This window comes from Capricornis sumatraensis, chromosome 16 (genome assembly GCF_032405125.1).
Source record: "Capricornis sumatraensis isolate serow.1 chromosome 16, serow.2, whole genome shotgun sequence".
Classification (NCBI taxonomy): Eukaryota; Metazoa; Chordata; class Mammalia; order Artiodactyla; family Bovidae; genus Capricornis; species Capricornis sumatraensis.
This window is the reverse complement of record NC_091084.1, coordinates 38,944,764-38,970,624: the sequence shown is the minus strand read 5'-3', so window position 1 is coordinate 38,970,624 and position 25,861 is coordinate 38,944,764.

The window sequence follows — 25,861 nt, the reverse complement described above, 5'->3', positions numbered from 1 at the left end:
CAACCCCATAGACGGCAGCCCACCAGGCTCCGCTGTCCCTGGGATTCTCCAGGCAAGAACACTGGAGTGGGTTGCCATTTCCTTCTCCAGTGCATGAAAGTGAAAAGTGAAAGTGAAGTCGCTCAGTCGTGTCTGACTCTTAGCGACCCCATGGACTGCAGCCCACCAGGCTCCTCCGCCCATGGGATTTTCCAGGCAAGAGTACTGCAGTGGGGTGCCATTGCCTTTTCCGGTACGCTTCATAGTCTACTACAAAACATTCATTTATTTAAGAAGCCATGTGAGTGGATCAAATTAAAACAAAGAGTTGTCGATCCTCCTGGCCAAAGGGTGCTGTCAAAAGAGCTCCTTCACTGTGGAACAGCAAATATAAGCGCTGGGGTTTTGCGTTTCTGTATTGTCTTCCTACGAGAAGGTGGTACCAGAAAACCCAGCCCGTGTCTCTTTTTCCCTTGTGCCCTGGATGGTGCCTAGCTTCTGGCACTTGATAAATGCCCATGGATTTATGTGTGCCATAAATGAGTGAGACATGGGACACACTGAGAAAGAGTGTAGCATTGGGCCCTGGGGTTCAACCTTTCTCCTCTCCAATCACACACGAAACATGACCTGCCCCTCACCAGGCTGAGCACATTCTTCAAGCAATTAATTATCATGGTAGATGGCCCCCTCCCCACTGAGCCTTGTCTCTGCCCATTGGCATATTGTTGAATTATAATGCATTGCTAATTAAAGGTGACCTCACGCCAGGCTGCTGGGTCTCCTGGGTCAGGACCAACCACAAAACTGGTTATCACAACGTTTCCTTCTCCCCCCTACCCCCACGCTTCCCCTTTTGGTTGTGTGTGTCTGTGTGTGTGTGTGTGCTAATTTCAAATCCTTTCCCTGCATCAGTGAGCAGATGAGATCCTCAGCCAGCTTTCATCTTTCAGAAAAATGAATAGTGCAGAGAGAACATTATCAAATGAGCTGTTGAAGAAGTCAGTGAATATGTCATTGAGTGTGACTGCTTCCCGAATGAATTTAGATTTATCTCTGTTATCTACTCAGTCCCTTCCACCACCCCCCCTTGCCAGGCTGGCCCTCAGGGCAGGCGGGTGCCCACCATGAATTCTGACCGACAGCTGTCTCTCCTGGCTGACAGGTCCAATAGGGCCTCTGAGCTTGTTCAGGAATTTGGTTTGTTAATATTATAAATGAACTCATTGGGCAGCCTTGTTAAACACCTTGTATCTCCTGCTTCTGCAATTTCTTAGAGAATTCCATTTCCATTAGGCAGATGTGGGGAAGGGGCCACACTCTCTCAAAAACTGTTTTATCATGTCAAGAGATGCTGAATGGCTGTGACAACACAAAAACAAGAAAGCATCTATTTTCTTCTTATCTGGCTGTTTCACTGACATTAGGGCACTCCAGTTTTGACACCATTCAGTCATTCATTTGCCGAATGTTTTAGAACACCTAATCACGTGAGGAATCACATTAAGTGTATTTCCTGTAAATAGAACAGACACGGCCCCTGCCCTTGTGTAGCATATACTTTAGTCCATGATCTGCATCAGGAAGCAGTTGCAACTGATTCCAGGTTTTCAAAGGATCAGGCTTTGACAACCAGGAAAAGATAGTTTTGTTTTAGGTAGAATGTCATCATCGGAACATGATCTCTGGGGTCAGGCAGGTCAGTCTTCTTGGATAGAAAACAGAAACCATTGCCTCTGGAACAGGATGCTATGAATAAGAGTAGTCACAAAAGAAGGAAACTTTAAAAATGAAAGATATAGTAAAAATAATATAAAAATCCAATGAAAATGTTGGAAGATAAAAGAAAGTAAAAAAGAAAAGACAAAGAGATGGAAATTAGGAAATTAGAGAAGATAAGAAAATTAAAGATTAAAGTACACTTCTAGCACTTGCTTAACATGAGTCCCAGAGCAAAGAGTGGGGAGGAAATTATCAGAAAAATCATACAGGAAAATTTTCCACCATTAAAAAATATGTTTCCAGATTAGAAGAGTTTATCGAGCATTGAGAAATGGACTGAAAAAAAGCCCAACCCAAGGGCACACCATTGTGAAATTTCAGAACACAAGGCTGGAGAAGATTCTAGAAGCTACTGGGGTTATGGAAGAAGCAGAAGAAAGTCACATACTGAGGACCAGCCATAAGAAGGGCTTCAGGTGTCTTAGTAGCAGCCTGGGAAGCTGGAGAGATGCTAGAAATTCTGAGGAGGAAAAAGAAAAAAAAAGCTTCAAATTCTGACCAAGTGATCATCATATGTAAGATGAGAACAAAGGTATTTTCAGAAAAACCAGGTTTCAAAAAAATTTGCCTTCCATGTGTCCACTCTCAGGATGCTCCTGCAGAATGTACTTTGTAGAAGCAAAGGAGTAAAGCAGAAAATGAGGAAAACGTAGAATTCAGGAGACAGGGGTTTGTGAGAGAAACCACAGGATTCTGAGCAAGGTCTTGGAGGGCAGTGCGTGCAGTATAAAGAAGAGAGGTTTAGAATTCTGTCAGTCTGCAGATAACAGAGGAATATTAAGCACTATGGAAATATTTGTTAAAGAAATGTAAATGAGAAAAATACTCAAAAAGCTATAGACCCCACTTTACAGGTACTGACTCTTCCCAGCTTCCAAAATCATCCCATAAAGGGCATATTCCACATCATAGAGATAAGAAGCATCATCTCTGCATGGCAGATGGAGACTCTGGGGGACTTGGGCTTCCTATCTGTAGGACTAGAATACTCTCTTCCCCCGGTATAGCCACCTTTTGGAGTGTAGACCCATAAGGGAAATATTTCCCTGAGAAAGAACAGATCTCAGCAAAGTGTCCTGGGTCAGAAAGTGACAATGTGACATACAGGGAATGTAGTGGCCTCATTCATTCATTTGCCAATTATTGAGTACCTGCTGTGTACCAGACCTCTTAGGCAGTCTGGTGACCTCAGCTCCATAATGCCTGAATGTCTAGATGGAAAGAGGGATTCATAGAACACAGTCAGCATGGTGGAAAGTCCCCTGCGTATTTTAGCCAAGCTGTATGTGGTCAGTGAAGATTCACAATGGAGAGACAGAAGGAAGGGATGGGGTAGAGACCCAGAGTAGGGAGACAAAGACAGTAACAGAGTCAGAGAGAGGGAGGCAGAGAGATATTGAGAAAGAGAGAAAACAAGGATTTCGTTAGCAATGCATTCAGTAGTATAAGAGATAAAAAGGAATATCCAATTAACACACCATATAATTGCTTGCAGACATTCTTTTTTATTTAAAGATGAAATAGCTAAGAGTTCTAATCAAAACTAGGGTCACAGCCTACATATTAAATGAAAGAAATTGATTGGGTTTTTATTATGCCCTGACTACTGCCAATGCGCCTGGATCACAGATTGCCATAAATTTATACTTATAAACTACTAATTGCCCAAGTCATAATGGTAACAATGGGATAATGAAACCATCCTGATCAAGCTGAAGCCAAATTCTGCTTGACAACACGGGGGCTTTGCGAGAGGAGACAGTGAAGGAGGAATTGTGCACATAAACGCAGAATGCTTTATCTTAATAAACACCAGCAGCAAAAACACAAAGACCTCTGAAGGTCTTCAGTTCTATGCTAAGGGGGCTTCCTTTCTGACAAATCACTTAAGAAGGGGGGCGGTTACATTTATAATACAAGCACTTGTATCCTTTATTTGTCTTGAGAAACTAATGACTGACTTAATCACATTTGATTAAAGGAGATGTGTTGATGTAGTCATGTGTTTCTGATTGCATTAGGCTTGATTGAAAGTGGCAGGGAGAGTATGTAATAGTCTAACTGCCCCCTATATCTTGTCACTGGGGCTTGGCAGGCATGACGTGGGAAAATCCTGGGGGAATCATTGTGGTGAACAATGTCATCTTTCAACTTGGGGGAGGGGGCCTGTGGTAGTGAACTTAAACAAAAAATCAAGGCTCTCATATCAGAGCTGATGAAAGACCTAAAATTGATCTGCCAACACTTCCATATTTAGAGGACTGAAAAAAATGAGGAAGAAGCTGCATGCACATGTAAAAACATTCTCCTTCCAGAACATGTGGATATTGAATGACAAGCTGGGAGGGTGTTTAAATATTTTATATTAGTGTGCACAAGAAGGCAAGTGCTTAGATTTAGCAATTAACAGTCAAACCCATTTTTTAAAGTGAATTTATTGAAGACCTAACCTACCTTGTTCTGAGAAAGATATACATAGATGCAAAAATAATAGATTAGTTAAGTCCTGCTGTGATAATACATAAATGCACATAGTTGTGATAATTCAGAAGTTTAGGACTGTCCACTCAACCAAACCCAGATGTTGGTATGGCTGGAGTGGGCTTCTGACAGCCACTCTCCCATTTATACCTTCTGAGGAACTATGATTCCCACCCAACTTCAGCCTGTCTTTGTATCTCACCTTGATGACTAATGCAGAGGCCTTGTTAAAAATTAGATTTTGGGATCCCCAACTCCCAGAATCTTGGATTAAATCTGGAGCAGGGTCTGAGAACTTGTATTTCTAACAAGTCCCTCATGCTGGTAGTGCAGGCACTACATTTTGAGCACATTGTGGGAGAAGAATCATTAATATGTATTTTATTAATACAGTCAGGTTTCACATCTGCTTAAAGTTCTCCAGGGTTTCCCAGTCATTTACAGAATTAAGTCTTACATGTCTTATCATTTCATCTCCAACTATCTTTGGAAGGAGACAGAACTTGGGAACAGGTAAATATGCCAGATACATAACTAACACTGCCATCCAAAGTTCTTTATCATCTAGCCCCTAATGACTTTTCCAATTAAAATTTCTTAATATAAAACAAATAGAATGTATGAAAAGTTTGCCATGTATAGAGAAATATAAAGAAGAAAACATGAGTATATTTCCCAGCCAAGGAAATAAAAATATCTGGAAAGATAGACATGTGTGTGTGCGTGCTAAGTTGCTTCAGTTGTGTCCAGCTCTTTGTGACCCCATGGACTATAACCCCAGGCTCTCCTCTGTCCATGGGATTTCCCAGGCAAGAATACTGGAGTGGGTTGCCATTTCCTTCTCCAGGGGGGTCTTCCCAACCTGGGGATCGAACTTGCATCTCTTTACCTCTCCTGCAGTGGCTGGCAGATTCTTTAGCACTAGTGCCACCAGACCCACTCCATTGTTCTTGCCTGGAGAATCCCAGGGCTGGGGGAGCCTGGTGGGCTGCTGTCTATGGGGTCGCACAGAGTCGGACACGACTGAAACAATTTAGCAGCAGCAGCGCCACCAGGGAAGCCTGGAGAGATAGATACTCAATCATTATCAGTGAATACCACCTGATGGTGGCATTCTGGGTGCCTTCCACCATTCTATATGAATTTTTCTATATTGCTTGATTTTTCTGAACAATGTGGCTGTTTGCTGTGAAAAAGACAAAAAAAAAAAAAGAGGATATCTTCTACAACTCTACAATCTAGAACAAAAAACAAAGCTAGCTTTTTAAGCACTAATTCTTGTGCTTTCTCTTTCATGCAACCAGTTTTTCCAAGTGAACACTACATATTCTCTAAGTTCAACTTGACTTTTCTGCCCTTACCTCTCAGCTCTGTCCTGGTGGTCACGAGTATAAATATCAATAATGACTCAGTGCTAATTGTTGTCCCTTGGTGAAGTCTCTGAGCTAATTTCCCGAGACACCCTAGAAAGGTTTCTGGGCTAGAAGATGAATTTTCAGCCCTGACTCCTCCATGGGCGTGTGGCATCACCTGAAGATTTGGCCACATCTCATGAGGACACAGTTTTCGACAAGGCTTGATTTCACCTCACACTCCAGCTGAATACCAGGAAATGGCAACCCACTCCAGTATTCTTGCCTGGAGAATCCCATGGACGGAGGAGCTTGGTGGGCTACAGTCCACGGGTCGCAAAGAGACGGACACGACTGAGTGACTTCACTTTCACTTTCACTTTGCTGAACCTCAGGCTATAGAACAGTGTTATAAATACTTCATGGCAGGGCTGACTAAGGATTACATAACATGTGGAAGTGCCTGATTCACAGGCAGTATTCACTACACCCCACCTGTTTCATCAACTGTATACTAGAGATGTTCCTACCTACCTCAATTCTGGTAGGGTTGCATGAGGCTTGGATACCCTCTTACATTTTTTTTTTAAGAAAAAAAATATTTTGGAAATATGATTATCACACCAGAATTTTCTTGATAATCAACAAAGTCTATGGAGGTCAGAATTCTGGTGTTCTATTCCCATCCTAACCCTTCTCTGACTTACTCCCTGATCAGACAGCTAGCTCCCTTACAAAATTGTTCAGTGGCTTTCAGCAAGTTACATCCTCTCACAAACCCACCTCCTTTCCTACCCACCTATCTATACCATGAGGTGGTTGGGTTTGATTTTTTTTCCAAAGCCTCTCCTCCAGCTTTTAATCAGAACTGTCTGAATTCTGTAAGCTTATGAAACTGATAGGTGAATTAATGCAGAAGGAAGTAGAGGATAAGATGATTGTTGAAGAAGGGAAGGAAAGTGGTCCATGGGGGAGAAAAAGAAGTAAAAGGAGAAATGGAAAGAAAAGGGAGCAGTGAACAAACAAAAATGGAGCCTTGCATATCTGCAGAAGGAAGAGGCATAAGGCAGCCCATCACAGAGAAGATCGACATATATTTTTCTGTAAAGCTATTTTTCACACTCCCATACAATGAAAGCAGAGCCATAGTTAGAATTTTTAGTGGCTTCAAGCTAATTTAAACTTCATCGTTCTGTTTGACTAGCATTAAAATATCATATATATTTTTCTCCAGCGGGTTTGTACATCACCACATAATTGGCACCCTCAATACCTGCTATTACTCTCTCTTCCACAATAGAGATGGTCAGAAAGTTCAGAGAAAAAAAAAAATCCCCTTCTGCATCTACTTGATTTCACAACACAGAATGAATGTGATACATGAATCTGGTTTTAAATAAATTATTAGCACCATATAATTTCTTGTCATATAATCGAGGGTACATTTCATGTGAAAAAAAAAAGTGAGAAAATAATTTGCAAATAGGTTTCAGCATGAAAACATGCAAGAAGAATACCTTCAACAGAACTTTTGGTGATGAAAAATGTTTTATAAAATATGTGTTGGCTTACTCTTGTCATTTTTGCTTTCTCTCTCTTTCCTTAAGGGAAAAATCATTTACGTTACAGATAACTTCCCCTTAGTTATTGTTGCCATTCCTTGCATTTGGGGTCTTCACAGTGTATTCATTTCAATTTTATTTTGTCGTTTGAGAATTAGATACTCAGAGTTAGGAGGAAGGTGTGGGTTTATCAGGGCTGATGTCCTGTCCAAAACTGAACACCTCTACAGTTTCTCAGGCATTTGGGGACTCTGCCTCTGATTGCATAATTCCAGGGATTGGTCACCCACACACTTAGCAGGCAAGCATCATGCTGGGGTCAGGGATTGGACTTGGGTCCTAGAACTATCATTTACCTGTGTGACCATTTAATCTAGTGGTCCCCAACCTTTTTGGCACGAGGGATCAGTTTCGTGGAAGACATTTTATAATGGACTGGGGTTGTAGGGGGGTGATTTTGAGAGATTCAAGCATATTACACTTATTGTGCACTTTATTTCTATTATTATTATATCAGCTCCACCTCAGATCATCAGGCATTAGATCCTGGATTGGGTACTCTGGTTCATCCCTGTGAGCATTGGATGCCTCATTTGTGGAGTGGGGATCATTTCCCTAATCCATGGAGGAGTTGACAGGAAACCTGTCAATCCCTACTTGACAGGTTTCCTATTCCCCAGTTAGTCTGAGATTAAGCTGAAATCTGTCCCCAGGGGACTTCTACCCACTGGCTGCTGTTCCTTCTTTGAAGACCATAGAACAAAGCTGCTTATTCCATACGATGGAAATTGTCAGACAAACATCACATCACTCTTCTCCTCACACTGCACATCCCCAGTGCTGACTGAACGAGCACACTGATTGTGTTCATTATCACCACAAACCAGCCTGAAAACCATATCTGAAAGTTCATCTGTGTATGTATAATGGAAATGGATTGTTGGGGACGTCTATGAAGGTATATTCTGTAGGCATGTCTGGTTTCACAGGCCCAGTCTAGGAGGTCTGACAGAAACTTCTAGTTGTAAGAAGTATCTGATTCTTTATCCTAAGACATTTCTCTTGCCTCTGTAACAGTTTCATCCTCCAAGCACTTGCTACTAATGAATTATGCAACATATCTAAAAACAAACAACTAAGATATACAGTGACTTCTATAAATGGTTTAATAAATGCAGTATTAACCAAATGTTGATAAATTTAAAAAAAAACCTCATTTTGGATCTTATCTCAAGAAAAGAGGAATCATCTGGAGGAAGAAAAGTCATCTGGTGATTAAAAGGTTGGGGCAAACAACCACCCACCATTTAGAAACTCTTCAGGAAGCTTCATGAGGGTCTGTAGCTTCCCTCCGCGGGGGTTTCTGTGAGTACACCTGATGATCTTACCTCCCTCAGATCTTTTGTATCTTCTCCATTCCCACTGTGACTGCTTTTTCTCAGGCCATTATCAAGTTTCTCTGGAGGAATGCGATAGCCAGTCTCTCTGTATCAGGTGTAGCTGCTTCTAATCCACAAAGCTCCAGAATCATTTCCACATCCAGGTGCAACACTCTTCTATTTAAAATCCCTTGGCGGGTCCTGATGTCTTCAGAAATGAAACACAACCTCACAGTCTTGCACACAGTATCCTTCAAGATCTGATTCTAGCTGATACTCTTGCCACCACCTTCCTTCCATCTGACCTTTTTCCCACTGCACACACCTGGCTTGTTCCTGTCTTTACTTTGTGCGTGCCATTTGCCGTGGGTGAAAGTCCCTTCCCTCCCTTTCTCCATTTGGAAAAGTTCTTTTTCTTTATGCCTCAGTTCAGATGTCACTTCCCCTGGGAGCTCTCCATGACCTCTGCATGTGGCCAAATCTTTCTTCTCCGTACTCCCACAGCACCTGGTAGAATTCTGTGTTTGAACTCAACACACCATAGCATGCACCTGTCTCTTCTCTAACTTTGAGTTCTTAGAGGGCAAATATGGTATTTTGTTCATCTAAATTCCCACCCATTTCTCATTCTGCTAACTTTACTTTTGACTGCTAGAGAACAAAGAATTTGTTTGGGAAATTGAGGTTAAGTGGTAAAATATGGATGTAATTTACAGAACATCTGTCCTGCTCGGCACTGTATTTGATGCTTTAGGTTCACATTCACATTCAGTTTGCTCCAAGGCCATGAGATGGGTAAATTCCCACCATTTTACCAAAGAGGCCAGAGATGGGGGTGGGGTGAGGGATGTCAAAGAGTAGGTGATGGAACACCTTGTTCAGGAAACTTGGAGTCCTGAATTGCCTGCCTCCCTTGGTATCTCCCTGGGTTCTTTCCCTCTCTCTTGCTCCCAGATTCTCCCTTCTGTCCAGATTTGATTTTTCTGTCTAGATTTTCTATTAACTACTCTTGTCTATTTCTCATTTTCCCCCTCTCCTCTCTTTCTTTCCCAGTCTTTCTCTCCACTGTTTTTTCCCTTTGCTTCTCTTCCTCCAATTCATATTTCCTCTTTTCCTTCCTTTCCTTTCAGTTCTCTGTTGTATTTTTTCCAGCCCAGTAGTATTTCCCTAGGAAAACAGATTTAATCTACTATCAGTCCTTTGCAGCTCTGTGCCCAGTCTCCACTCACTCCAGTTCTTTGGCTGTGGATGAGCCTCTGATCACTGTGCCCCACAACCTGATACCCATTTCCAATACACACATGGTCCTCCTGATGTCTGGACAGGTGGGCAGCTATCCAGGCTGCTTATCAAGGAGTTACCCTCTGCAAAGAGAAGAGCTCAAAGGCCGGATCATCTCCCTTTACCCAGCAGTACCCCAGACCACTTAGATGGAGAGACCTATGCTGTAACTTCCTCTTGGGAGCTAGAGTCTCACCAGAGTGGAGAATGAAGCACACAGAATGAGTGCCTGTCACTACCTGAGCTTCAGTGTAAACTTCTATGCAAAGGGCTCCACAAACCATTTACCCATCCACTTCTGAAGATGGAAAAGTAAAACCTGCTTTTGAAACTCCCTTGCTTATATAAACTTTTCCATGAGAAAAGCTTGAAGTCCTATAAGTTTAAAACACACTTGTTTCATGGTCTTTGAAATAAACACTAGAGAACCATTAAATGACATTTTGGGGGGAGATGTGTTGATTATTTGATTGCAAACAATTTTGTTCATTTAACTATTGATTAACATAAAAAGATGAAAAGTTCTTGGAATGTATTTTGCATAGATTCAGAACTTAAAGAATTTAATCAAAAATAAATATAACTTTGAGAAATTAAGCAATTTAATATTAAAGAGCTAAACACTAGACTAGTATGATTAATACTTGTAGATTTATTTTTTTCCCTTTTTCTGGTAGAGCAAGTCCTTGGTGATTAAAGCCCTATAGGATCATTAGTGATATAGCCTGAGGAACTCAGTTCCTGTCATTCAAAGGGAGGAGCAGAAGTAAAAGACTTGGTCCTAAAGAGTCCAGCTGGGAGATGTTTGTAGACAAAATTTGGGGGAAGCAGAGCATCCCCCAAAGAATGGAGAGATGAGAGAGAACTCAGTCATTGAAAAGTACGCAACTGGAACTTTGGGAACTCTAGCAAAGGCAGGACATGTAGCTCTCCTTCTTGGGACAGTGATCTCCTTAAGGGCCAGCCTGGGTCTAATTCATCTTTGTTACCCCAAAGCCTAACACAGAGCCTGGGCATAGTGGACATCCAGTGAACGTTTACTGAGTGAATACTAGCTAGTGTTTCGTGAATGCTTACTATATTTCAGGCTGGCCTAAGTGCTTTATATACATGAACTTGTTTATATTTTTACAACATCCCTAAGGCACAGATACTTTCGTTATTACCATTTTGAAAGGAGGAAACAGGCACAACGAGTTTAAGTAATTGGTTCAAGGCTCTGTGGGTAGTAAGTGGCCCAGCCCAGATGTGAAGCTATAGAGTCTAGTTTTAGTGCCCACATTTTCGGTGATTTGTGGAGACTTGTCACCAAAATGCAGGGAGTTCATGAACCATTAACCTTCTTGGTTCTTTGCCAGAGAAAGGAGAAATAGAGTTCCATGATAACCCTGGGGGTCGGCGGGTGTGGGGGGGCGGTGAAATAGGGTCTTCCAGAGGCTGTACCTTTTTTTCTGCCAGAAAAATAGTCAATTTAATCTCATTTAATCTTGCTAATCTTATGTAGTAGGCAACATTATTTTCATTTAGAAAGCTGAGACTCAGCAAATTCAAAGCCACAAGCTGATAAATAGCAGAGTCAGTGTTCTCATTACACCAAGGTTCTATATCAGGTAAGAAACTATAGTTCCTGGATTACGTTTGATAAGAAAATGAGGCTACACCCCAGTCCTCCCTCTATCCCTTTGTTCTCAGAGCATCCCAGCTGACACCCTCACCATCTTAAACATGCTCAAGACAGTCCAGTGGGTTAGAAAGTACAACAAAGGATAAAGGGACATTCCTTTACTAAATAGAATCAGTTTGTTTAAAATGAATGCCCTAGACACTGAGCCAAATGCTTTGAGAGACATGAAGATGATTCTAAGAAAGGAAAATTGACTTGCTGCCTCCAGGCTGAGCCATCATCATATCTGAGAGGGCCAGAGACCAGGCTCCCAGCCTGTGTTAGAATCACGGAAGAGTTCGGCTTCCCCAGAAGATGCTCCCAAGAGGAATCCTGGATGCCATTCTCTTTAAGCAGAGTTGCGTTCTGTTTTCAGCTTTCACACCTGGATCTGAGGAAACCTTTGCAAGTCTGGTTGACTGAGCCCAGTCACACAACCAAAGCCTAGCTCAGAACCTGGACCCAGGCAGTCTCACAATCCTTGACTTCGAACCTGGAGTAAAGAATGCAAAGAAGCAGGCATCTTGGAGAATTTGCTGAGCCTGATTCTCCAGACCTCCAACAGCTTTCCGAGCTCCCACATGCTTTTGGTAAAATCCTCCCAAAGACAGAGGAGATGGTCAGGCTTATTCTGCAGCCCCATTCTGCTGTCATCTTTAGATTTTGGCCAGATTCTTGTCAGGAGTCACACAGCCTTTAAAGTACAAGTTAAGAAATGGGGTTGGCAATTAAATAGGGAAACACAAGCATCGGCTGCAGGCTGCTTTGTTTCATGGTGATCTTAGCAGACTTCTATCTGCAGGCTCCTTTTGGAGCTACTAGCCTTCACTCCTGGAACTCATCCCTGGGCCTTTGTTCATCCAGGATGCTCAGCTTCTGTCCTAGTTTTAGGATATTGCCCATATTAGTGTCTGAGTCTCCAACCTTCTGCTTACTCTACCGAATGGATCTTCAGGGGAATCTGATCCTCCTATGCATATCCATTTTCAGCCCACAAACAGCTCTCTTGAGAAGGATTAAGCTTAACCACAGAGGAAGAAGGGCTATAATCTTCAAAAGCCTGGAGACTTAGGTAGAAGCCTGCTTTACCTTAGCTGTTTGACTCAATCTCTCCAAATTTCAGTATTGGTAAAATGAGAATAGAAATGGGACCTATCACAGGGTTGTAATGAAGCAAGAATGAGATAATGCATTAAAAATCTGTTCAATAAATGGTGCCTCACTTTCACTTGAGTTTGTGTCATCCATCTCGTTTCTGTCCATTTGACACTAAAGAAACATTAATGCTCCTTGAATCCCATAACTAATTTACTTCATATATACTAATACATATTAGAATATATAATATACCAATATACTTAGTTATGATTTTATAACTATTATTTCACTGGCTCTTAAGACAATTGTTTTGAAGAAAACAGCAAAAATAATCCTATCTGTTCTACTGATGTCTGAGTCTTTCAGTCTTTAAAATGCAAGCAGTCTGCTCATGGGAATGACTGGTTATTTGCTTAAAGATGATAAACCCACTCTGGTATTCTTGCCTAGAGAATTCCATGGACAGCGGAGCCTGGCAGGCTACAGTCCACAGGGTCTCAAAGAGTCAGTTATGACTGAAGCAACTGAGCGCATGTGCTCCCCATTCAGTCATTTCCCAAGTTACTCATTTAGTCCGGGTTTTGAACTGACAACTTTGGATTTAGTGACCCATCTTTGAAATATCTACTTGACTCATACCTTGACTCTACTTCTTGGGTAATCCATGAATTGTCAAATCTCCTTATCAGACCATCAGAATTTCCGTGTTAGAGGCTGCCCAGCATCTCACTGGCTCGACTGACAGCAATCTTGAAGAAGAGGTACCTGTCCCATGGCAACCCAGTTTCCAGCCTGGCTTGGTGTTTCACCCCTGGTGACTTCATTACACAAGGAACTCTCTAAGTTTAGACAGCTTTCCTAAGAGTTAATGTTACTTTCTTATATTTCCTTATAGTTCTTATACTTATGTCTTTTGATTTTCTATGGTTAGATCTTATTTATTGCTATGGTATACACACACAATCCTGCCTTTCCTTCTCTGAGAGTAACCATATGGACTCTGATGGCCTGCAAGATCTTAGCACACTCAGTAAAAACTGGAAGCCTGTCCAGAAGATAGGGTTACTTCATTCTAAGGTCTAGATCTCTAGTGGTCAGTAGCTAGCATGAACAATGGTCCTAGGCTAGTCTAGTTCTGGTCTAAGCTTTGTCTCTAACTCCATGGAGCTTAGGCACATTATTTCCCCTCTGTAGATTTCAGTGTTTTCATCTGTAGTACTAGAATAATTATATCTGTCTTGATTAATTCCCAGGGTAGTTGTGAAGATCCAAAGATATGTGAATATATTTTAAAAAATTATAAAGTAGCATACAAATGCATGATGTTCATATTATTAAATTTAATGCTAATCAAAGTAATTGGCTAAGAATGAAAATGTACAGAGAGATGAACCATTTTAATTATTGGTCAGATGTTAACATTGCCAGTTAATCACTGAAATTCTGACTTTATGAAAATGTTTTGGGAAGACTGGCTGATACTGAGCTAGTATTTCTATTTTAGCAGAAATAACTAAGTAGATATTCAAGAAATATGAAGTCAGGATTTCCTCTTTTGTGCTCCTTCCTCATCAGCTAGGTATATGTAATGAATATAATGAAATATTGCCCAGTTAAGAAATAATATGAAAAATTTTTAATAGCTAAGTCAGGAAGGAGTTTGTCAAATTCTGTATGCCAGTGGTGGGTTGGCTGCATGAATTATGTTACATTGTTTATTTCTACTGGTTATTTTACAGATGAAGAAATTGAGACTTGGAAACAAGTGACTTGCTTCTAGTCACACTGTTAGTAGATAATAGAAATAGAAGTAGGATTCACACTCATGACTATATTTCCAAAAATTTCTGAATTTTTCACCAACCCTTGGCTTCCCCCCACCAGGCGCTGCAGAGTCCAATATGCCATGTCAGAAAGGATCTAGAGTGGTATTAATTACTGGAAAAGATTAAAAAAGCATCTGAGAGGACATCTGAGAAATCAGACAGCTGGACACACACACACACACACACACACTTTCCTTAATCACAAATGTTCACTCTACTTACATTCCAATCCAATTGAAGGGAAGAAGCTTTTGTCTGTACTTTTTACTCAGGCACTGCAAGTCTCTATTATATACCAGCACCTAGTATATAACAGATCACCATTAATATCTGCTAAACGGATGAATGAAATTTGTCAATTTGCTTTGTGAATAGATGGACATGCAAAAATAGATATCAGTCTCTAGCTGTATGTTTGCTTGTTTCTCTGTAAGACTTGGAAACAGTTAATGCCTAGTGCAGATGTTCCATTTCAACGATATGCTGGTCCTTTTCACAGCTCTGTAATCCTTCTTCTGAAATTGTTAATGCAAGTTGGAGTTAAACAAACCACAGTTCAGTTCAGAATTGGCCTTCTCGGTCCCTTTGGTTCATTTCCTCCCAAATTCATGAATTCAGGAAGAGCTTGTCAACTCTGAATGAGACAACTGTGGCAAAAACAAATTTATGAAACTGATCAGAAATGAACAGAAGTGATTCCACTGGTTTGATGGATGTACCTCAACAAATCCCTGCTTCCCCTGGATGCTGGGCAATTGGAGGAAGTTTGAAGAGAGGACATGAGAAATCTATCTGTGACACGCTATGGATCCCGAGTGAGTGGGCCTGGAGGTAGAGAAGGCAGCAGGCTGCATCCATCAGCATCGCCAACATCTGTCCTCCCTTCCAGCCACTCCACTGAGACCCACTGACCACAGTCTGTCACCAGATCTAGTGCTCAGATATTCCACTTGAGCACTGGTGTCAGGGTGAGGCCAAACCTTACAGGAGGAAATAGAACTGGGAGAGAGGAAAGGTATAAGGCAAGGTTAGAAAACACCCCCAGTAATGGTCTCCAGATTGCTAAAGGCATCAGTATTCCAGAAGACTGGATTTTGTGCTGGAAAGACCTATTCCCACTCCAACTCCGTTCAGATTAGAAGTTGTGTTGGTGTGTGCCTCAGTTCATTTTACCCCAGGTCAAGCATGCAGATTTTCCCATGCCTAGGTGGTGCCATTCAGCTATAAGCAGCTTCTTGGAAATCATAATCTCAGCCAATGTTTTGGGTACTTCCTATGTACCAAGTTCTGTGATGAGCACTTCAAGACATAATGTCTTTGAATCCTCATGATAAGATAGAAATCAGAATCACCCCTCTATTTCACAAATGAAGAAGCTGATGCTTGAAGAAGTTAAATAATAATGTATCTAGACTACACAGCTGATAAGAAGGGGAGCAGAGACTCTGTCCTCCCTGGACCCGGAGCCCCAACTCACCAAAACTTTTCATTCTCTGAACTTGGACAACTATGGGAACACCCCAACCTCACCCTTAGTCCTTGAGGATTGACCTTTTAGCTTCTCCCAATTCCCGGTCTCCTTTGTCCCAATATGGGCGCTCCAGTGCTTTGTACTTCATCTGCACCTATGATTTATCTCAATAACCATAGGTTCTCTGAGGATTCTGGCCAGATCCAGTATTCAAACTTTTTCATGCAGATCTCAGTAATTCTGCACAGTAGAAAAGCAAAAGGGAGGCCGAGGACTCTTTGACATGGGTGAATCAGGGCTTGGGAGAGTTACAACACCATTAGGAGTGAGGTGATGGGGTCTCTGAGGCATATGTAGTCCAAAGGGTTCTAAGAACAGTTGCAGAGTTCAAATCCTGATTTGACTGCTGTGTGACCTGGGCAAACTACTTCACTTCTTTGGTACTCCAAAACCACATCTGCAAAATGGGGAAAATTGTTCCCACAAGACAGAACACAGAGTCCCTGTAGGGATGAAGTATGGGGCATCCATGGCCCATTGCCTGCTGCTTAGAAGTTTAACTAACATTGGTTTCCTTGAATCCATGCTATGAAAGGGATGATTTCTAGAGAGTTTCTCACTGAGTAGTCCCTGAACACAATGTTGAGTCTTCTCTGCTAGGCTGATTCTGTGGCCCCAGAATCCAACCCCACAAATTACTCTCCAACCGTCCATCTGAGCTCAGAGCCTCCTATCTGTGAGCACTCAAGAGCCACAGTCCTGTGGGCCTCAAAGGACAGGCACTTCCTATACATTCCCTTGGTGCTGCAGCTCCCAAGATAGTCCCCACGGACATCTGCCAGCTCTTAACCAGACCTCCTTTTGTGTTCTGCACAGTCTGAAGTCTCCTGGCTTCTTGGCGCAGAACCACGAAACTGAAGAAATTTCCCTGCCATGGGAGCTCTCAGCCAGGTCCGAAGGGAAGGCAGGCGAAAGACAGTGCATCCTGCCCTCCTCACTGCTGCTTTATCTCCCAAAACCCTGACAAGTGTTGTGTGGTATTTGCTCCCACTTTTTACCAAAGTAGAAACTCCGAGACCTTAAGTGACATGTCTAGATCTGTCAGAAGATGAGACTTCTCTGTTAGCAAGCTGCTCGACATGGGAAGGGATGATAGGGACGTGAAGGGACCAAGAGGAGAGGGCCTCTGGATTCTGATCCCAGGGCAGAAAACTTGCAGCAGCCAGATCTGCAGCTCTGAATGTCAGGCTCGGGTCCCAGATGTCCCCTTGCATGTGCCTCTGAGGCTTTGTTTCCTTCGGCCAAGATTTCAGGGAGACAATTGTCAGGTGAGGCTTGGACACCTGGTCTCCTCTGCCTGGAATCAGGGAAGGTCATCTCGTAATTAACTTTGGGACACAACTCATTGGAATGAGAAGGATATTCTTCAGTTGTTTTGTGGTGCAGAACAAATGCCTCATTAATCAGAAATGCATCAACCTGAGCCCGAACACTATTAATGTGAGGGAGAATAATGAGTTGGCATCACCTGGGACACAACTGTAGCCACACAGCTCATTCTTCAAAGGAGCCCATGATACTTGGACTTGCAAGATTGTCACAGGAGGAGTGAGGGGCAAGAGATGGGGGGAGAGAGATGCAGAGAGAAGAGGGGCTCTAGTAGATCTCCTTTAGAGACAGTGGGGAAGAAGGGAAAGCACAGCATTCTGAGGCTCATAATCCTGGACTGATAGGTAGAGTCAGGGGCCAGAATGTTTTGGGGTAATGGACAACCTTCCAGAAGCAAAAACAAAAAGAACTACCCCATAGGGCTGTGCCGCCATGGGCTCTTGGTTCTAGCGTAGTCTTCCTGGGACCATCCCGACAAAAGCATAGAGATGAGACCTCTAGCTCATGTTCTGGTTTCAGATACATAAGCTATTATTTCATTTGTTCCTTTGCTCATACATTCGTTCACTGATCTTACCCGTTCAATCAATAAGTAGTTATTGTGGAGAGTCTTAACTTTGAACCGGAAAGACATCCAATGAACGTGGCCACCATTTATACCATACTCACTGAAACTTCTGATTGGATCATTGTAGATGTCTTATGTGGCAAATCACAGGAGAATATCATCCCAACATCCAAATTACATGAACCCAGTTTTAGCTACTTTGATTTATAAAGCTGAAAATAAATTATTACATAATTGGTGTACTTTATTTACAAACAAAAAAAAAATCAAAACATAAGATTCAGCAGGGATTATGAGAATAAGAGGTCTTTGGTGATGTTTTAAAAAGTCAGAATCATCTGAATTAGCAGTGTGTCTGTGTGCGTGTGTGTGCATGTGTATGTTGGTCACATTGTCATGTTTGACTTTCTGCAACCCCGTGGACTAGGGCCTGCCAGGCTCCTCTGTCCATGGAATTCTCCAGGCAAGAATATTGGAGTGGGTTCCCATTTCCTGCTCCAGGGGATCTTCCTGACCCAGTGATTGAACCCGGGTCTCCCACATTGCCGGCAGATTCTTTACTGTTTGAGCCACCAGGGAAGCCCAAATTAGCCTTACTCCCTTGTTTTAAACATGAAGACACCAGTGCCTTCTGAGAAGGTTGTTTTGCCCTAAATCAACATGAAATCTGAGACAAAGAAGAAATGGAAACCCAGAGAGCCTTGACTCCTGGTTCCATGACCCTTCTACCATATCACATCAGGAAACCTTCTGGTGTCAAGAAGACAGGTGATCTTCCCAGAAGCCCTTAGGAGACTAACTTTCCACAGCAGAGCACCCCCAGATACTTTTGGGGTGTCTGTATGCTTTCTAGTTGTGCAGGAAGCTGTTCTGAACATCTATAATACACCCCTGGGTCTCCTCAGCCTTTCTCAGCCTCATCCCAGGTCAGAAGCTGGCCCACCTCAGAATGAAGCCACCCTTCCCTCCAAATGAGAACTCAGTCTCCAGCCTGATGAAGATCCCTTTGAAAGAATGTGGGGCTCAGGAAAGAAAGACAGAAAATGTTGAGAGGCTGATAAGATTTCACAGAAACACAAAGTGAAGTCAGCAGAAGAGAATCTTCAATTGAACAAAGATAGAATCTGAGGAGAATTTTGAGCATTACTTTACTAGCATGTGAGATGAGTGCAATTGTGTGGTAGTTTGAACATTCTTTGGCATTGCCTTTCTTTGGGATTGGAATGAAAACTGACCTTTTCCAGTCCTGTGGCCACTGCTGAGTTTTCCAAATTTGCTGGCATATTGAGTGCAGCACTTTCACAGCATCATCTTTCAGGATTTGAAATAACTCCACTGGAATTCCATCACCTCCGCTTGCTTTGTTCGTAGTGATGCTTTCTAAGGCCCACTTGACCTCACATTCCAGGATGTCTGGCTCTAGATGGGTGATCACACCACCATGATTATCTTGGTTGTGAAGATCTTTTTTGTACAGTTCTTCTTGCCACCTCTTCGAGCCCATCTTTGCATGAAATGTTCCCGTGGTATCTCTAATTTTCTTGAAGAGATCTCTAGTCTTTCCCATTCTGTTCTTTTCCTCTATTTCTTTGCATTGATTGCTAAAGAAGGCTTTCTTATCTCTTCTTGCTATTCTTTGTAGCTGCATTCAGATGCTTTTATCTTTTCTTTCCTCCTCTGCCTTTCACTTCTCTTCTTTTCACAGCTATTTGTAAGGCCTCCTCAGACAGCCATTTGGCTTTTTTGCATTTCTTTCCCAAGGGGATGGTCTTGATCCCTGTCTCCTGTACAATGTCACAAACGTCCATAGTTCAGTAGGCACTCTATCAGATTTAGTCCCTTAAATCTATTTCTCATTTCCACTGTATAATCATAAGGGATTTGCTTTAGGTCATACCTGAATGGTCTAGTGTGAACTTCCAGATGTTCAAGCTGGTTTTAGAAAAGGCAAAGGAACCAGAGATCAAATTGCCGATATCCGCTGGATCATCGAAAAAGCAAGAGAGTTCCAGAAAAACATCTATTTCTGCTTTATTGACTATGCCAAAGCCTTTGACTGTGTGGATCACAATAAAATGTGGAAAATTCTGAAAGAGATGGGAATACCAGACCACCTGAACTGCCTCTTGAGAAACCTATATGTAGGTCAGGAAACACCAGTTAGAACTGGACATGGAACAACAGACTGGTTCCAAATAGGAAAAGGAGTACGTCAAGGCTGTATATTGTCACCCTGCTTATTTAACTTCTATGCAGAGTACATCATGAGAAACGCTGGGCTGGAAGAAGCACAAGCTGGAATCAAGATTGCCGGGAGAAATATCAATCACCTCAGATATGCAGATGACACCACCCTTATGGCAGAAAGTGAAGAGGAACTCAAAAGCCTCTTGATGAAAGTGAAAGAGGAGAGTGAAAAAGTTGGCTTAAAGCTCAACATTCAGAAAATGAAGATCATGGCATCTGGTCCCATCACTTCATGGCAAATAGATGGGTAAACAGTGGAAATAGTGTCAGACTTCATTTTTTGGGCTCCAAAATCACTGCAGATGGTGATTGCAGCCATGAAATTAAAAGACGCTTACTCCTTGGAAGAAAAGTTATGACCAACCTAGATAGTATATTCAAAAGCAGAGACATTACTTTGCCAACAAAGATCCATCTAGTCAAGACTATGGTTTTTCCAGTGGTCATGTATGGATGTGAGAGTTGGACTGTGAAGAAGGCTGAGTGCCGAAGAATTGATGCTTTTGAACTGTGGCGTTGGAGAAGACTCTTGGGAGTCCCTTGAACTGCAAGAGAATCCATCCAGTCCATTCTGAAGGAGATCAGCCCTGGGATTTCTTTGGAAGGAATGATGCTAAAGCTGAAACTCCAGTACTTTGGCCACCTGATGTGAAGAGTTGACTCATTGGAAAAGACTCTGATGCTGGGAGGGATTGGGGGCAGGAGGAGAAGGGGACGACCGAGGATGAGATGGCTGGATGGCATCACCAACTCGATGGACATGAGTTTGAGTGAACTCCAGGAGTTGGTGATGGACAGGGAGGCCTGGCGTGCTGCGATTCATGGGGTCGCAAAGAGTCGGACAGGACTGCGTGACTGAACTGAGCTGAACTGAGAATCTGAGGAATAATAGATAGGCTCCTTAAAAATGGCTTTTTCCCCCCCTTGGTCAGTTCCCTTCTTCTTTGTGTCATCTTTCCCCATATTCTCCTTGAAACATGTCTAATATTTGGAATACACTTTTTAATTTATGGCATCTAAGCTTTTTCGCATATAAGTCAGGTTTATAGATGAGGAAACCAAGGCTCCTAGAGATAACTAATTTACCTAAGGTCACATTATTGTTACCTAAGGTCACAGAACACTGCTTTGGGCAGCCTGGTTTCCTTCTTTGGAGTCTTGTGGGGTCATGTAGCATGCAGGGTAGAGAAATTTCAATAGCCAGGGTCTCCTCTAGCGTGGTTGGAGAAGGAAATGTCTCCCTGCTCCAATATTCTTGCCTGAAAAATCCCATGGACAGAGAAGCTACAGTCCATAGGGTCACAAAGAGTCAGATACGACTAAGCAACTGACCATGCATGCATCCAATATGGTAATACTTTCTCCAGTAGTACCCAAGATTCTTTGTCCTGCCAGCAGGTTAACTGACATCAACCACTCTGCCATGCTCCACACTGGGGAAGAGGAAAGAGGCTCACTGGTGCCACCTGGTGGTTATTATGCTACATCTCACTGTGCCCTCCAAGGCAGGGGCCAAGGGTTTCTGTGTGCTTGACTGACTCAAGTGTAAGAATGACTACCCATCTCGTCCTCATCTTCTTCCTCTCCTCCTCTTCCTGCTCCTTCGTTTTACCTTCTGCTTCTTCTTCCTCTTCTGCTTTCATCTTTCTACGCTTTCTTCTTTCTGTGTATCTTCCTTTCTCTTTTTTCCTTCTTTGCCCTCTTTTTTAAACATTTGCTTTTTCTTTTGCCTGCAATCCCCAGCAGGACAGCACTTTTGACCGTGACTCTCATTGGTCCTTGGCATCTCGTTTATTATAACAGGGAATCAACAGCTCTCTCTTTTCTCCTCTGCCTCACATCCCCAGTCTTGGGCAGAGGTCTAATCCTACATAGCACTGTGCTATGTGAGTCCTGAGGGTCTAAGTCAGGACACGTGTGTTTGATTCAGGGATTGCTTTAGTTAGAATCTATGAGATTTCAGGTAAGACACTTCACTACTGAGAGCCTTTGCTGCCTTACCTATTATTGTAGGGATGATCAAGACTACTTTGCTAGACTGAGATGAGGATTAAATGAGACAAGACACTATGATGGCATCTTGTCAGCTACAAGTTCTCAAAAATCACAGTGCCTGGAACACCTGCTAATCCTGGGAGGCTACCATCCTCCGTGTGCCCCATCACCCAGTCTCTGATCTAGGCACCTCTGGTCCCCTCACTGCCACCCTGCCCCAACACAGCATTCTGATTGTGTTTGTGCCTTAGCCCACAGCCAGCTTGTGCCTCTGTCATTTGTCAGAGAGCAGCTCCCGTGTCAGTCCTGCCAGAGGCCTTCCCAGCTGCTACTCCTTGAACCTCAGCATTCCCTCCAGCACTGTGTTCTTCACCCTCCGTCTGCAGTGAAGGTACAAGCAAGAGGTGAAGGAGAAAGTATTTTCCTTTTAAACTCTCTATGACGCTAAACTAGCTCTAAGTACAGAGGTGACTCTCAATCAGTATTTGATTTATTGATTTCCTAAAGCTCTCCAGAGCACTAGCTTATTTCAAGTGACCTGAAGGCTCATGAACCATGTCAACACCCCTCTACGTTTTTCTGCAGAAAGCAGTGCATGAAATCATTATAGGATCAGACAGAAATGGCTTTGAGCCCCAACTTCACTACTTGCTGGCTGTATGGTGTCAGGCGTAATACTTAACTTCTTTGACCCTGACTGCTTTTTTTCCTGTATAATGGGAATATTACTAGTATCTACCTCATCGGGTTGTTGTGAGGACTAAATAAGATAATGGTTATTAGATTCTTCCAAAAATTAGCAAGAGATTCATTTTAGCTCCACTTTCTCTACTTTTTCCCAAGGGATGCATCTGTCCTGATTCCGTTCCTTGTCAGATGGATTGGAGAACTGAGGAATCTGTAAATACTGATGGCTCAAGAGGTCAAAGCCATATTCAGAGGCAATGACCTTCCATCCAGTCATTTAGAGCAAACTTACTGCTTTTTAATGCTAGGGACATTTTTACACAGTTCTCATTTTCCCTTATCAAGTCATGGATACAACAGATACTCTTGTTTTCTCACTTGCTTCTATCTCATCCTTGCAACCCACATCAAAATAGCCTAAGCAGAACCCCCACTTTCGGGCTAAAAAAGTCTGAAGATGCAATCCCACTGTTAGGGCAAGATGGATTCCACCATACCACTAAGCAGTTCTTGGTCATCAAGCCAGGTGTCCTGTGGTGGTGGTGGTAGTCACACAGTCATGTCCGACTCTTTGTGACCCCATGGACTGAAGCCTGCTAGGCTCCTCTGTCCATGGGATTCTCCAGGCAAGAATATTGGAGTGGGTTGCCCCGTCTATGAAGAGATAGCCTCAGATGCCTCAGGTTAAGCGCTCAGTCCCACAGGATGGTCCCCACTTCAAATGCCAACCACTAGTCCATGTTGCTACCTGCACTTCTGCCTGGTTATACATCACAGTTCCTACAATCTCCTTTTGGGTTTGATTGATTTGGTAGCTCACAAACTCAGGAGGCCCATTTACTCACTAGGTTAACACACTATTACAAAGGGCATTAAAAGGTACAAATCAACAGCCAGATAAAGTGATTCATAGCACCCTATGCTTCATAGGTTTCAAACAAAGGAGTCTCTGTCCTCATGGAACTTGGTGTTCAGCTGGTAGTGCAAGAGCTTGTTCTAGTTCCCAACCTGAAATATCCCCACATGCACTCCTTTTGGAAACTATGGAGGCTCCATTACATGGGCATTGTTGAGTGAATCATTGGCCAGAGGTGACTGATTCAACTTCCAGCCCCTCTCCCTTCCCCGGAGATCTGGAGGCAGAACTGAAAGTTCTACCCCTTTATTCATGGTGGGCTCACCTGACAGCCAACCACCCCTCCACCCCCATTCTTAGGTGTTTTCTAAAAGCCGCCTCATTAACATAAACCCAGTAGGGGTGGAAAGGGGCTTGTTATGAATAAGAAGACACTCATTTCACTTTTATGGCTCAGAAGGGTTTTCAGAAACTGAGGACAAAAGGCCAAATATCATAACAAAAGATTGCTCTTATCACTCAATGAAATTCCAAGGGTTTTGGGGAGTTGTGAGCCAGGAGCTTCAGACAGAGACCAAATAAATATTTCCTGTAAGTCACAGTATCACCCCTGCCAGGGAAGTGCTGAGACCCAAAGGAGGCTGCTGGTGGGGGCTCAATTCTGTTGAGATAGTTCAGTTCAGTTCAGTTCAGTTCAGTTCAGTTCAGTCTCTCAGTCGTGTCTGAATCTTTGCGACCCCATGGACTGCAGCACACCAGGCCTCCCTGTCCATCACCAACTCCTGGAGTTTACTCAACCTCATGTCCATTGAATTGGTGATGCCATCCAACCATCTCATCCTCTGTCGTCCCCTTCTCTTCCCGCCTTCAATCTTTCCTAGCATCAGGGTTTTTTCAAATGAGTCAGTTCTTCACATCAGGTGGCCAAAGTATTGGAGTTTCAGTGTCGAAGTGCTGAGACCCCAAAGAGGCTGCTTGTGGGGGCTAAATTCTGTTGAGATAGGGACCAAGCATTTCTAGTAAGGGCCCCAGGCACAGAAACACAAACAAAAAGATCAGTAGCTGTCAAGGCAGAAATAGCTGCCACCTAGGAAAGCAAGTTCTAGAGAAGGGAATAGCAACCCACGCCGATATTCTTGCCTGGAGAATCCCATGGACAGAAGAGCCCCCTGCATCCATGGGGATGCAAAGTCGGACACGACAAGACTGAGCACCTGATACTTCACTAACACTTCAGGAACGCAGGTTAAGAAGTGCCACCCTCCCTCAAAGCAAGCAGAATGGCAGCTACCTCGGTGGGAAGGAAGGCATGGTCCTCAGAAGCCCACATCAACTTCTTTGGGCCCTAAATTACAATTTCAGCTAGGTTTTTTAAATTCATTTGCTCCATGAGAAGGAAAAAAGCAAAAGATTCTTTTCTTAATTTAAATATAGTTGATTTACAATACTGTATTAGTTTTAGGTGTACAGTTATATATATATATTTCAGATTATTTTCTATTACAGTTATTACAAGATATTGAATATAATTCCCTGTGCTATACAGTAAATCCTCGTTTATTTTACGTGTTGTAGTTTGTATCTGTTAGTCCCCATACTGCTAATATATCCCTCCTCCCCTCCCTTTCCCCCTTTCCCCTTTGGTAACCATAAGTTTGTTTTCTGTGTTTGTGAGTCTATTTCTGTTCTATAGATTCATTTGTATTATATTTTAGATTCCACAGATGAGTGATGGATTGTAATATTTGTCTTTCTCTGTCTGCCTTGCTTCATTTAGTATATTTCTTGTCCATCCATGTTGCTGCAAATGTCAATATATCATTCTTTCTAATGGCTGAGTAATATTCCATTGTGAATATAAATACAAATATACATACAAATAAATATAAATGTATATAGGATTCCCTAGTGACTCAGTCAGTAAAGAATCAGCCTACAGTGCAGCAGACGCAGGTTCAGTCCTTAGGTTGGGAAGTTTCCTTGGAGCAGGAAATGGCAACCTTCTCCAGTATTTTTGCCTGGAAAATTCCATGGACAGAAGAGCCTGATGAGCTATAGTCCATGGGGTCACAAGAGTCGGACCCAACTTAGTAACTAAACCACGAAAACCAAAGATATATCGAGAATAATGTGTGTGTGTGGTGTGAGTGGGTGTGTGTGTGTGTGCGTGCGCTCACTTATGTCTGACTACTCTATGGACTATAGCCCACCAGGTTCCGCAGTCCATGGAATTTTCTAGGCAAGA